Raw genomic sequence first — 12029 nt, 5'->3', positions numbered from 1 at the left:
AAGGCATTTGGTCCAATATCCTTTACCCTGAAGGCATTTACCTTCTAGGCCTTCACCCAGGTGAACGCCTGCCAGGTGTACACGCCTGACAGGTCGCCTATAATCCAGTGGGCAGGGGGGTCACCTGCCACAGAGCCGGCTTCGGAGACGTACGCAGGTATGCCCGAAATCGTGAAATGGGCCTAGTAGTGCGACCGCACTAAAAGAAAACGGTTAGCATTCGAGGCTGAAGCACATTGGCTCAGTAGGTAAGGAGCTCGGCTACTGAGCTGGAGTACCCGGGATCGAACCTGACCGCGGCGGCCTCATTTCGATGGAGGCGAAATGCAAAAAGGCGCCCGTGTGCTGTGCGTCGAAAGTATTCCGGTGACCCCCACTACGACACCTCTTTTTCCCTTTCTTCTTTCACTCCCACCTTCCTCCCTTCCCTTACGGCGCGGTTCGGGTGTCCACCGAGATATCCGAGACAGTCACGGCGCCATTTCCTTTACTCAATGACCACGAGCCGAGCACGGCATTGCACAGAACTTAGGACAAAATACCGATAAGACTAAATGCTGCGCATTAGAATTTACAAAGTAATCACACTCTTGCAAGTTGGAAGGAGAGTAAAATGGCCTCTATATATAAGGAAAACGGATAGAGAGAGATAGCATCATGCTCTACAACCTTCTGACAGTAACAGCAGTATCGTATGGAGTAACAAAGCACGCCGACGAGGACCCACTGCAGGGCTCCGCCAAATTAACTAGCTTTGTAAGTGAATGCCAGAGTGGTTTCAGGTAAGGCTTTCAATGACAAGGTAACTTGTTTTGCTGTCGCTCAAAGCATTCAAATTGCTACACGTTTGGGTAGCATTTCTAGATTCTATAAGAGCACTAGTAGTAGTAAAAGACTTTTATTCGACCAAAATTTATAGGCCGAGCATTTCGACCGCCTGGGCGACCAGAAGCCGCTGTTCTTCTTCCCCTTCAGCGCCAAGCCAGTCGAGCCAGGTGGTGATGGATAGAGAGGGTGGGGGGAAGGAACCCGACTGCTGAGCAGCCGGGCAATAGAAGAGGCAATGGGCCAGGTCCGCATAGATACAGGGGCAGTTGGGACAGGAAGGGTCCGATCGATAGCGATAGAGGAAGAGGCGGGACGGGGTGATAACTGCATTCATCTGAATGTGCCGAAGAAGGCGAGACTCCGGCACCGTGAGTGATGGATGAGGGGGAGGGTAAAGGCGTTTGTCGAGGCGGAGCTCAAGGTAGACCTCTTTTATGGTGCGGCGAAGGGTGAGTCTCCCACCGTCCTCCGAGGGCTTGGGCCAGGGGATCAACGGTGCCCGGAAAAGTGTGTCGCGGGCGAGCTGATGGGCCAGCTCATTGCCGTCAATCCCTGAATGCCCAGGGACCCAGCGGAGGAAAACGATGGAAGGCTGCAGTACGGAGACCGCTCGTTCGACCTCCTGTTGGAGAGAAGGGGTCAGGGTGCGTTTCTGTATGTGGTGTATAGCGGCTTGTGAGTCTGAATAGACTGTGTACTCTTGGAGAGAGGGAAGGAGGGCAAATGACTGGAGGGCATGCGCAATGGCGAGAACCTCGAGGGACAATGCGTCTGGAGGGTGTAGATACGGCCCGCTGGTGTGGGTTTCAGGAGCAGGGAGGTGTGGATGGTACAGGGCGTAGCCGCAGGAACCTCGAGGAGCCACGAAAGAGGCATCCGTGTAAGCTACACCCTGGGTATCAAAGAGAGGGGAATGGTGCTGCGCGGCCGCATGACGACGTCCGGCGTGCAGGACGGGGGACATGTTGGTCGGGAGGGGAAGGATACGAAGATTGGGAGCGGGGGTGGGAATAGGAGAGGTAAACGGGGAGATTGGAATGGGCGATATACCCGCTTGAGTCAATAACCACTGACCCTGACGGGTAAGGGAAAGCCGGGCAAGCTGCGAGTCACGATGGAGACTGAGAAGAGAACGAAGAGGATGGAAGAGGCCTGTGGCAAAGAGCTTAATGGTAGAGGTAGTGATAGGGAGGTTGAGAGCTGCCTTGTAGAGGCCCACAAGGGCTGTCTCGAGAGCGTTAAGTTGAGTCTGAGTGAAGGAAGCGTAGGGTGCAGAGTACAAGACCTTGTTGAGGGCCAGCGCGTGGGCAACTCGGCACGCGTGAGCCTCGTGGAGACCTGAGCGTCGAGTGACCACGCGCCGCAGGAGGTGAGTTACAGAGTGGCAGGTGGTGACAGCGCGGTGGAGGGCTTGCACATTCTTAGTCGCATGCAAAGGGAAGCCAAGAACTTTGCACTGTGTGACGACAGGAATGGGAGAGCCAGAAATGTGGAGAGAGACGAAGTGGTTGTGTGAGCGCTGGTAGGAGGAATGGTTGAGAAGGAGAAGCTCGGATTTCTCAGGAGCAGGAGAGAGGCCAGCGGTGGTGAGAAAGGAGTCGATGAGATCTAGGCCACGTTGCAGAGTGTCCTGTACGTGACCGGGAGAGCCAGATGAACACCAGAGAGTGATGTCATCGGCGTAAAATATATGATGCAGGTCGGGAATTTCAGCTAGCTGGGAGGCGAGAGGGGCCATAGCGAGATTGAAAAGGGTAGGAGAGAGAACAGCGCCTTGAGGAGTGCCACGGGTGAGGTGGTGTGGGTTAGACAAGTGGGTATCTACTCGAAAGCGAGCCACACGTTTAGAGAGGAATGAGCGGATATAGGAGTACATGCGGGAGCCACAATCCAAAGAGGCGAGTTGAGAAAGGATGTGATCGTGGCAAACACCGTCAAAGGCCTTGCGAACATCGACGGTCACAAGTGCGTAAATTTGAGTGGGTGTAGGGGACAGAAACGTTTGCTGGAGAATCAGAAACATGTCCTGTGCACAGACGCGGCGTCGGAAGCCAATGAGAGAATGGGGGAAGAACTCCCGTGCCTCAAGAAAATCAGAGAGGCGAGTCAGAGCCATTCGCTCAAGGGTCTTACCAACGCACGACGTCAGGGAGATTGGGCGGAGGTTAGAGAGAGAGGGAGGTTTGACCGGCTTTGGAATCATAGAAAAAAGGGAGGATGTCCAGGAGCTCGGCAAGCAGCCGCTCTGGCAGGCCTCATTGTAGGTTTGGAGGAGGAATTCTTTGGCGCAGTCAGGAAGGTTACGAAGTGTGGTGTATGTAATGGCATCCTCACCGGGAGCCGAGCGTGTAGCATTAGCAGCCAGAGCAGATTCGAGCTCCCGGAGAGTGAAGCATTGGTCCAGATCGGGGTTAGGTCCACCTGAGTACACCGGGTAGGAGGGTGCCAGAGGGGGCGGGAGGTAGAGAGAGGCGAGTTGATCAAAAACTTCGGAGGGAGTCCCCTGAGTGAGGGCTTTAGCTAGAGTGGGAGCAAGGGCAGGCTTAGTGCCAAGGAGGGATTTAAAGAGAGACCATGCGGATCGCGAGTGCAAAGAAGAATCAAGGCCATCACAAAGAGCACTCCAACGAGAGTGCTCGAGGGAGTCGCAGTGGGCGACGATCTCGGCCCGCAGAGCAGTGATCCGGGAGGAAAGTTGGGCATTGTGTGGTTGGGAGCGAAAGGAGCGTTGAAGACGTTTACGGCGACGCCATAAACGGAGAAGGTGAGGATCTGGGTCTTGGATTGGGTAACGAGAGCGAAAGCGACGGCTACTGGACGTGAGCGCTGCAGAGATGCGCGACCTCCAGTCGTCGTAGGATTGAAAGGAGTCGGAGGCGAGATTAGTGCGAAAAGCATGCCAGTCAGTGTGAATAACCGGATGACAGCGAGGGATGTGGGAAAGAGAAGCGGTGATATGGATGAGAAAGTGGTCACTTAGAAGAGTTTCGGCTGTCACCTGCCAGTGAAAGGAAAGTGAACCCCGAGAGAAAGTGAGGTCGGGTGTCGTGGGGCGTTGTGAGGCAGTGCCCGCTCGAGTAGGAGAGCCAGGAGTATTAAGAGCATATGACAATGAGCGCCATGTAATGGCAATTCTTGGAAAAAAAATTGATAAGGGCAATAAAGGCGCACACTTTCTGAAAGAAATCTGTATGGAGAACGACGTATTCGGTGCTAGGGGAAGAAATGGAAATGCCGAAAATGTGAAGATAAAAAAAGCAGGCATTTCAGTTACCACCACAATTTTTTTTTTTGGTATTCACGAAAGCGAAAACGAAAAAAAAAAATGAGAACCCAAGGCTGCCGCACTGATTCGCAATACTGTCGTGTTGCAAACACAACGATCCCTGCCAGCAAGCCCTCCTTTCGAAATACTTAACGGCACGGCCAAAGACAGCGACTGTAACCCAGCAGTTGCATGCTCCTTCGGAGCGGTTTTAGGTCGTTTAAAAAATACGCCATTGTACTCACTGGTTTACACCTTCCGAACCCGCATAAGCGCAATCCTCCCTGCGTAGTAAGAAACATAAAAAAATAAAATTCCTCCGCGAAAATCGTGTTCGTGTCATCGCTGCCATCATCGCCTGTTCAGGGGACGAATAAAAGCCACATTCAAAAGTGCTCTAGAGAATGGAGGGTAATTTCCGCTTTAATCAGCGCGCACCTCGCGCACCCGCTCGCACTGCGAGGAACAGCGGCCGAGATTAAGAGCGACATTTGGGACGCGGCGCGAAGCCCGCTCGTCCGTTAGGCATAATGTGGCGGTCGCGCGGCTCCAAACGACTCCTTAAGCAACTGTTTAAACAGCAATAGTAGAAGCGCGCGCCACTGCATTTATAATGGGCCGAATAAGGGACGGCAATAAAGCGGTCCGAGTGCCGCAAAACTCGCGAGACGCACCGTGATACGGCAAGCGGCATTAGGGCCTGGCCCGGACCGCGTTAAACTTCCAGAGCACGCCATTTCATATTTACCGCTCCCGCCAAGAGAGGGCCGCGTCGGATGAATAAAACAGGCAGTGCGCGAGCGCCGCTCCAAACGGCGACTTCTCGACGGCGCGGTAATTTGCGCACAATTTCATAATTTGCGCCGTTAGCCGAGGCACGCGCAGCGGCGAAAAGCTGCCAGAGCGTGGGGTCTCGACGGTCGATGGAGGCGGCCGCATGAAACATTGATTGCCGCCGCCGCGAGCATTCCAGCAGTGGAACGCCGCTTGCTGCTGGAGCTTGGCGCAAAACGCCGCAGCGCCACGTTGTGGCAGAGACGACAGCTGCCTCGCGTTGCGCGCCGTCTGCCGTGCAACGAGTCAAACATGTTCCACTTTATCGGCGGTTCCCTTTGCCGACGTGCTTGGTGCTTGTACCTGCGTTTTTCTTTTTTTTTTTTCTCGCGACTTGGCAGCTTACAAGCTTACATGCCTAGAGCGGTTTTGGCAGTTTAGTATTAATGTTCCTGGAGCCACATGCCTGTCTCCTCGTCATACCTTTTTAATATTGAACCCAAGTGAGCTAGACCTGACACTCATTCACGGCACCTGAGGACGCCGCAAATCAGCAGCTTCATTCATTTTTAACTAACCAGAGGCGTGGCGTTCGTCGTACATACCGCATGAAGGGGCCTGCGAAGCCAGCCGCCGCACTTAATGCCCGGCTGCGAGCGGTACATTAGCAAATTACTCATAAAGTCGAGCTCCATGAATGCGTAAAGACTTGGAAGCGCATCCGCCCAACTCTGCAGCCGCGGCGTAGCGCAGCGAGAGCAATTTGGGCTCCTGTGCGGTGCGTACAAGCGCCCAGTGCCGATGGCAACCGACCGCGACTCTGCGCTTTGGGCGGCGGCAACAGTGGACCGGGGCGCGATCGATAAGGCGCGACGTCATACATAAGTCGCCGAAAGGCATCAGAAAAACAAGAAAAGAAAATGCATTACCGGCACGGCACGTGGCGCCATCTTGTGGGGCGCTGACAAAACTTTTGCTTCTAAACGCAGCCACCCGATGTCGGGGTGCCCTCGGAACTTGTGTTTGGGTTCGAAGCCTCGGCGTGAGATGGCGACGGCGATCTAATCATGAGATCCGTCGGTAGGCGGCGCTGCGGAACTGCCAACAGCGTTGATTCAAAAATTGTTAGCGGCTGCCAATGCGTTTTAACTGTGGACCCGCTTGTAGAGAAGGTAGGAAGAAAATGCAAAGAAAAGGGGCTAAACCAGCGGGAATTTTCGCTCTCGTTAGTACGGAGCTTTCTGTTGTACAAGTTTTTCATACAGCTCAGCTCTAAAAATACGTGCAAACCGCCGATCCAAAACAGCACAGACATATTTTATCGAACAAAAAATAAGCAATCTGTAATTAGAGGTCAATGCTCCGCTTTTAAATAGCGTGATTTAAACCATAGCTCAAGATATAGTACTTCCCCGTAGTGCCTCTGTAATCCAGAAACGGTGAACTGCAGCAGTATTAACCTAATAAATGAAAAGCAGGATGGAAGGCAGTTAACTGAAAATGATTATTCTAACGCGGCCGTGTTACAGCCGGTCGTTTCACGCGTGGTTCAACGAGGCGTTTCAGCAAAAAGTTTCAAAAATTCTTAAAGATATGATGTTTCGAAATCGAAAGAAAATCAAATCAGGAACAAACTGTCTGACAGCCGCGGTGGACATCATTGACTATAAAATTAATCGTAATCACGTATGCGTTAACAGAAATTGACTCATTAACTTTTTAATTAACACAGTATGATGGTTAGTACCAAATGAGAGTCCGAAGCCATGGACAAAACGATTCCATATCAGTTTTTGAAACGAAGAAAAAGTAATTCGCGGATGCTCTGCAATGAGAGAAAGTCACCCGCTTCTTTGAAAAAAAAAAAGACTGAAACTAAGCTCACGAGCTCGTAGGAAGCCACTGGTAATGCGGTGTAGTCGCTAAGGCTCCCAATTCGAACCACCTGCTCTGTGTGGCCACGTCATGCACATTATTTTGCTTCCGCGCTGGATGAAATGAAATAATCAAAAGGAAAGTGCACGGGCCTGCCGACTGGCTCGAGCCGAGCCACCAACGCTGCCACGTGCAGATAGAGGAGAGTTGAAAGCTATGAGGAATGAGTGAAAGAAAAGGCGCGTCGCAACAACCGCGTCCGCCGAAGCGAAGACGCTGGCTGAAACAACAGAGCCATCGCTAATTGCGTAGCCGACATTCTTGAGAGGGACGGAGCAAAAGAAAGTGCACGCCATGCACAACAAAGCTGGAAGTTCAAATTTGCCGCCATAGTCACTGCAACATGTCGTCAGCTGATGTTGCGTTTGCACTAGGGGTGTGCGAATATCAAATTTTTCGAATACGAATCGAATACGAATACTTAGTTCCGAATATCGAATCGAATATCGAATAATCAAGGACAGAAGCATTTAATCACTACAAAACATTTATTTGGGCACCGAAGAACATCACAGTTCAACCATCGATGATTAAATGAACACAAAAGGTGTGTGTGGCTGCACGAAATGTATCAAAGTCTCGAACATTATTCTTAGAAGAGTGGAAATATCAGAGAAGATGGCTAGTACACAGCATTGATTAAGGCTAGCTTGCCATCAACACAAAAGCGCGTTGCTGGGATGACGTAAAAGGTTGTCGTGAAGGAAAACCGGCTGCACCACATGGTCAGACAGAAGTAGTTCCCTTCTAACTGAAACGACTCCTCCAGCCAGAGAAAATGCCCTCTCACTTGGCACTGACCTGGCACGTATTGCGAGGTACTTCGTGCACAGCTCTGACTATACCAGCTTCAGAAAATGCCCTCTCACTTGGCACTGACCTGGCACGTATTGCGAGGTACTTCGTGCGCAGCTCTGACTATACCAGCTTCAGAAAATGCCCTCTCACTTGGCACTGACCTGGCACGTATTGCGAGGTACTTCGTGCACAGCTCTGACTATACCAGCTTCAGGAAATGCCCTCTGACTTGGCACTGACCTGGCACGTATTGCGAGGTACTTCGTGCACAGCTCTGACTATACCAGCTTCAGAAAATGCCCTCTCACTTGGCACTGACCTGGCACGTATTGCGAGGTACTTCGTGCACAGCTCTGACTATACCAGCTTCAGAAAATTCCCTCTCACTTGGCACTGACCTGGCACGTATTGCGAGGTACTTCGTGCACAGCTCTGACTATACCAGCTTCAGAAAATGCCCTCTCACTTGGCACTGACCTGGCACGTATTGCGAGGTACTTCGTGCACAGCTCTGACTATACCAGCTTCAGGAAATGCCCTCTGACTTGGCACTGACCTGGCACGTATTGCGAGGTACTTCGTGCACAGCTCTGACTATACCAGCTTCAGAAAATGCCCTCTCACTTGGCACTGACCTGGCACGTATTGCGAGGTACTTCGTGCACAGCTCTGACTATACCAGCTTCAGAAAATGCCCTCTCACTTGGCACTGACCTGGCACGTATTGCGAGGTACTTCGTGCACAGCTCTGACTATACCAGCTTCAGAAAATGCCCTCTCACTTGGCACAGACCTGGCACGTATTGCGAGGTACTTCGTGCACAGCTCTGACTATATCAGCTTCAGAAAATGCCCTCTCACTTGGCACTGACCTGGCACGTATTGCGAGGTACTTCGTGCACTGCTCTGACTATACCAGCTTCGCAGATATAGCCACAAAAAAAGCTCACCAGCGCAGTCAGCTACGGCATGGCCCTTGGAGGAAGAATTTTCCTTCGGTGTAGGCGCTGCCATGTTGTTATATATCTGTCGATAGGGCTTGCGGACCGAAATGCACGCCGGTGCTCACAGTGAATATTCGGCTAGATACGAATATTCGCGTCGGGTCGAATATTCGAAACAACACGAATACTTGGATTTCGAATCGAATTCGAATACTAAAAATATAATATTCGAAATATATTCGAAAATTTCGAATATTCGCACACCCCTAGTTTGCACCAATAGCTTCATGCGCCCCTGATGCGCTCAGTTTCGGTTTTGTGCTGGAAAAAGTGCCGATTTCTTCGAGTGTGTTAGCGAACGGCTTTTTCTTCGTTTAAATCGTCTAGTCCGTGGCGTCCAACTACCCCTTGAAACTAACCCCCAGGCTGTGCTAATGAACTGTTTGGGGTAATTTAGTTAATTGGCTGCCTGATTAGTGAATATTTTATTAAACTACAAAAACGAAAAAGAGAGCGGGCGATGAAAGAAAAACAAGAACGACAGGGTCTCCACAGGCCGATTCGCCACGGAGGCTTTTTTTTTATATTGCCTGACTTCGGCAAGAACCACAATGCACAAATGCACTAACAGGGTACAATGAACAACATTTAATTGCGCCACGGAGGCGGACAGTTGTAGACCAGAGTTAGACCGCAGAAGTTTAGCAATCTGGGCAAATTGGTTACCGTTCATTATCCAAGTGAAGGCAGCGGGGTGCAAAAAAAAAAGGCAGAAGCACAGGACGACAGCCTTGTCATTTTGGAAGAGGTGGACAGGGAGAGAACAAGAAGACGAAAACAACGGCAAAACATGAGGTGAGGAGATGCGCCGAGTACTAAAACGAAAAAGAGAGGGGAGGGGGGGTGAAAGAAAAAATAAAAACGACAGGATCGCCCCCGGGAGGGCTCGAACCTCCAACCTTTCGGTTAACAGCCGAACGCGCTAGCCGATTGCGCCACGGAGGCTTTCTTTCTTCTCTTGCTTTATTGCCTCTCTTGACACAGAAACAAAAACAATTTTCACATAAATGTTAAAAACGCTACAGCCACACGTCGGCTATCGCGACAGGTTTAAAATTTCTTCAACAATACAAGTTCGTCAAGTGAGGTAACCCAATCAGGTGGATCGTGAAGTGCCCTGTATGCTTCCCTAAGGAGCACCACACTCTCAATGAAGTTTTCACGCACAGGACGTGTTTTAGGACCAGCATGTCGAACTTGCGTCCTCGTTTTCCACAGGCTGTGGAGGCCCAGGAGCATGATTAAATCCAAAGGAATGCCTTCACTCTCAACTGGTAGAAACCGTATCCCGTATGGGTCTGTAGGAAGTTCTTTGTTGAGTGTTCTCTGGAGGACGTCCCAATGAAAGATTGGGTCCCAGCAGTCCAGAAAGATGTGCTCTATTGTTTCAGGTTTCTTGTAAAAAAGGCAGTTTGTTGTCCAGGGAACGAATATACCTTTTTCTTGCAACCAAGCTTTAACTGGTAGTGTGTGGGAATGTAAGTGGAAGAAGAAAGTTTTAACTGAGGGCATAACTGGCATTTTTTTCACACGTTTTAAGACGTCTTGTCCGGGGCCTCCACGGTATGGCAAACGGTACATTGGCAATGGTATGGTCACATCGACTAGGTCCTTATATAGTTTCCTTTTACACAATGCTCAAGTATTCCATTGAAAAACGCGCGTGTAACATTCTGTACGACAGGACAACTTCGCGCATGTACCCTGTTACTGTGCCACCCATTACCTCACTGGAGGAGACCACAAACTGAGGGAGCATTTTGTGCAGTCGTGTCTGGATGACAGTCCGCAAGAAGGCGTCTCCCTGATTGCGAAGAAAAAAAAAGCGCGAAACAACATGTCGCAAAAATAAATGCACAAGCCCCAACCCAGCAGCCCTGACCGGAAGAAACAAATTTGTTCTGCGACATTTTTCCCACGTTGACGACCACATGAACACTGCAAAGACGCGATTGATTTTCTGGATGCTAACCCGAGCAGCAGAAAGCACATTCATAACATGCCATATCTTGGCAACAAGGAACACATTACACACATAAGCACGCGAAAACATTGACAGTGGCTTGCCTTGCCCCGCATTTGCTTTCTCTCCCGCCCTCTCCGCTTCGCTGCCCCAGTAATGGGTGGGATCACGGTATGAATCAAGTGGTACGCCCAGATACTGAGTCGGCAAGTTCGACCATTCCAAACGAGACAAGTGCCGAGGTGTGACGTCCCTGTCGCCGTGCCCAAAACCCTGTGCTCTTTTCCCAGTTCACTTTGCAGCCTGTCTGTTCACAGAATTTCTCCACAACGGTAGTAACCTCTTGAACACTTTGTGTTCGAACAAAAAACCGCGATGTCATCTTCGTATGCTAGTATCTTCATATGCGCTGCCTGCAGTCTAAAACCACTTATACGGTCGTTGTTTATGATCGCCAAGCAGAGAGGCTCGGATAGGCCGCAAACAATAAGGATGACAGAGGGCAGCCTTGTCTTACTGAGGATCTTTTTTTTTATTTATAAATACTGCTGTATCTGAGGAGAGACATAGCAGGAGTGGGTAAATACATGAGTAAAAACAAATAACATGGGTAGCATAGAAATAGATAACACAGAAGTATTAAAAAAAGATCAACAGGTCAAATTGTCAGGCAACTGAACAAAAACTCTTCAATTGGTAATGAACGAAGCGAGCCGTCCAATCCATTCCAAATTTCAACAGTTAGAGGGAAAAAAGAAAATTTAAAACAATCTATATGTGGTTTGAAGGGAACAATGTTTAATAGGTGGTTCCGTCGGGTTGCACGTGCGCTTGAGGACATAAATGTGAAGGGTGCCTGAATGTCAGATGACGTGTGAACAATCTTGTGCAGCATAATGATGCGTTCACGTGTGCGCCTATGTTCTAAAGTTTGTGAACATAAACTGTGCATATGGGAAGAAGGTGAAAACTTGTGATCATACCGGCCGAAGATGAATCGTATTGCTTTTTTTTTTTTAAACTGATTCTAAACGGTCAATGTCTCGCGCGTAATGAGGGGACCAGACAATTGAGGCGTACTCCAGGATGGGTCGAACTAGTGATTTGTAAGCAGTTGAATGTATTTTTGAATGGCATTTTTTAAGGTTCGTTTGAGATAACAAAGTTTGCGAAGTGCTTTCCCAGATATGTAATTTATGTGAGCATTCCATTTTAAGTTATGCGAAAATATAACGCCCAGGTATCTGAACTCGCTGACGTGGGTCAAGCAGTTACCGTTGTTACTGTAAGAGAAATGCGGCGGATTCTTTTTGTTACCAAAGGTCATTGCAACTGTTTTAGTGAAATTAATTTTCATTTGCCATGCATTACTCCATTCACAGAACAATGAAAACACTTTGTTTAGTTCCTGTTGATCATCGGCGTTAGCAACGTTGCGGTAAATCACACAGTCATCGGCATA

The 12029-nt window shown here is 49.8% G+C and overlaps 1 non-coding gene across 1 annotated transcript; it reads right to left on the bottom strand.

Annotated features, from left to right (window-relative positions):
• Positions 1–9475: 9475 nt before the first annotated feature.
• Positions 9476–9549, bottom strand: TRNAN-GUU (transfer RNA asparagine (anticodon GUU)). The gene has a single exon. It is a non-coding gene; the product is annotated as a tRNA-Asn (tRNA).
• Positions 9550–12029: the final 2480 nt, after the last annotated feature.

This window comes from Amblyomma mixtum, chromosome 3 (genome assembly GCF_055824585.1).
Source record: "Amblyomma mixtum isolate Tamu chromosome 3, ASM5582458v1, whole genome shotgun sequence".
NCBI lineage: Eukaryota > Metazoa > Arthropoda > Arachnida > Ixodida > Ixodidae > Amblyomma > Amblyomma mixtum.
The sequence above is the reverse complement of the archived record's forward strand: the minus strand, read 5'-3'. Positions and strand labels throughout refer to the sequence as shown.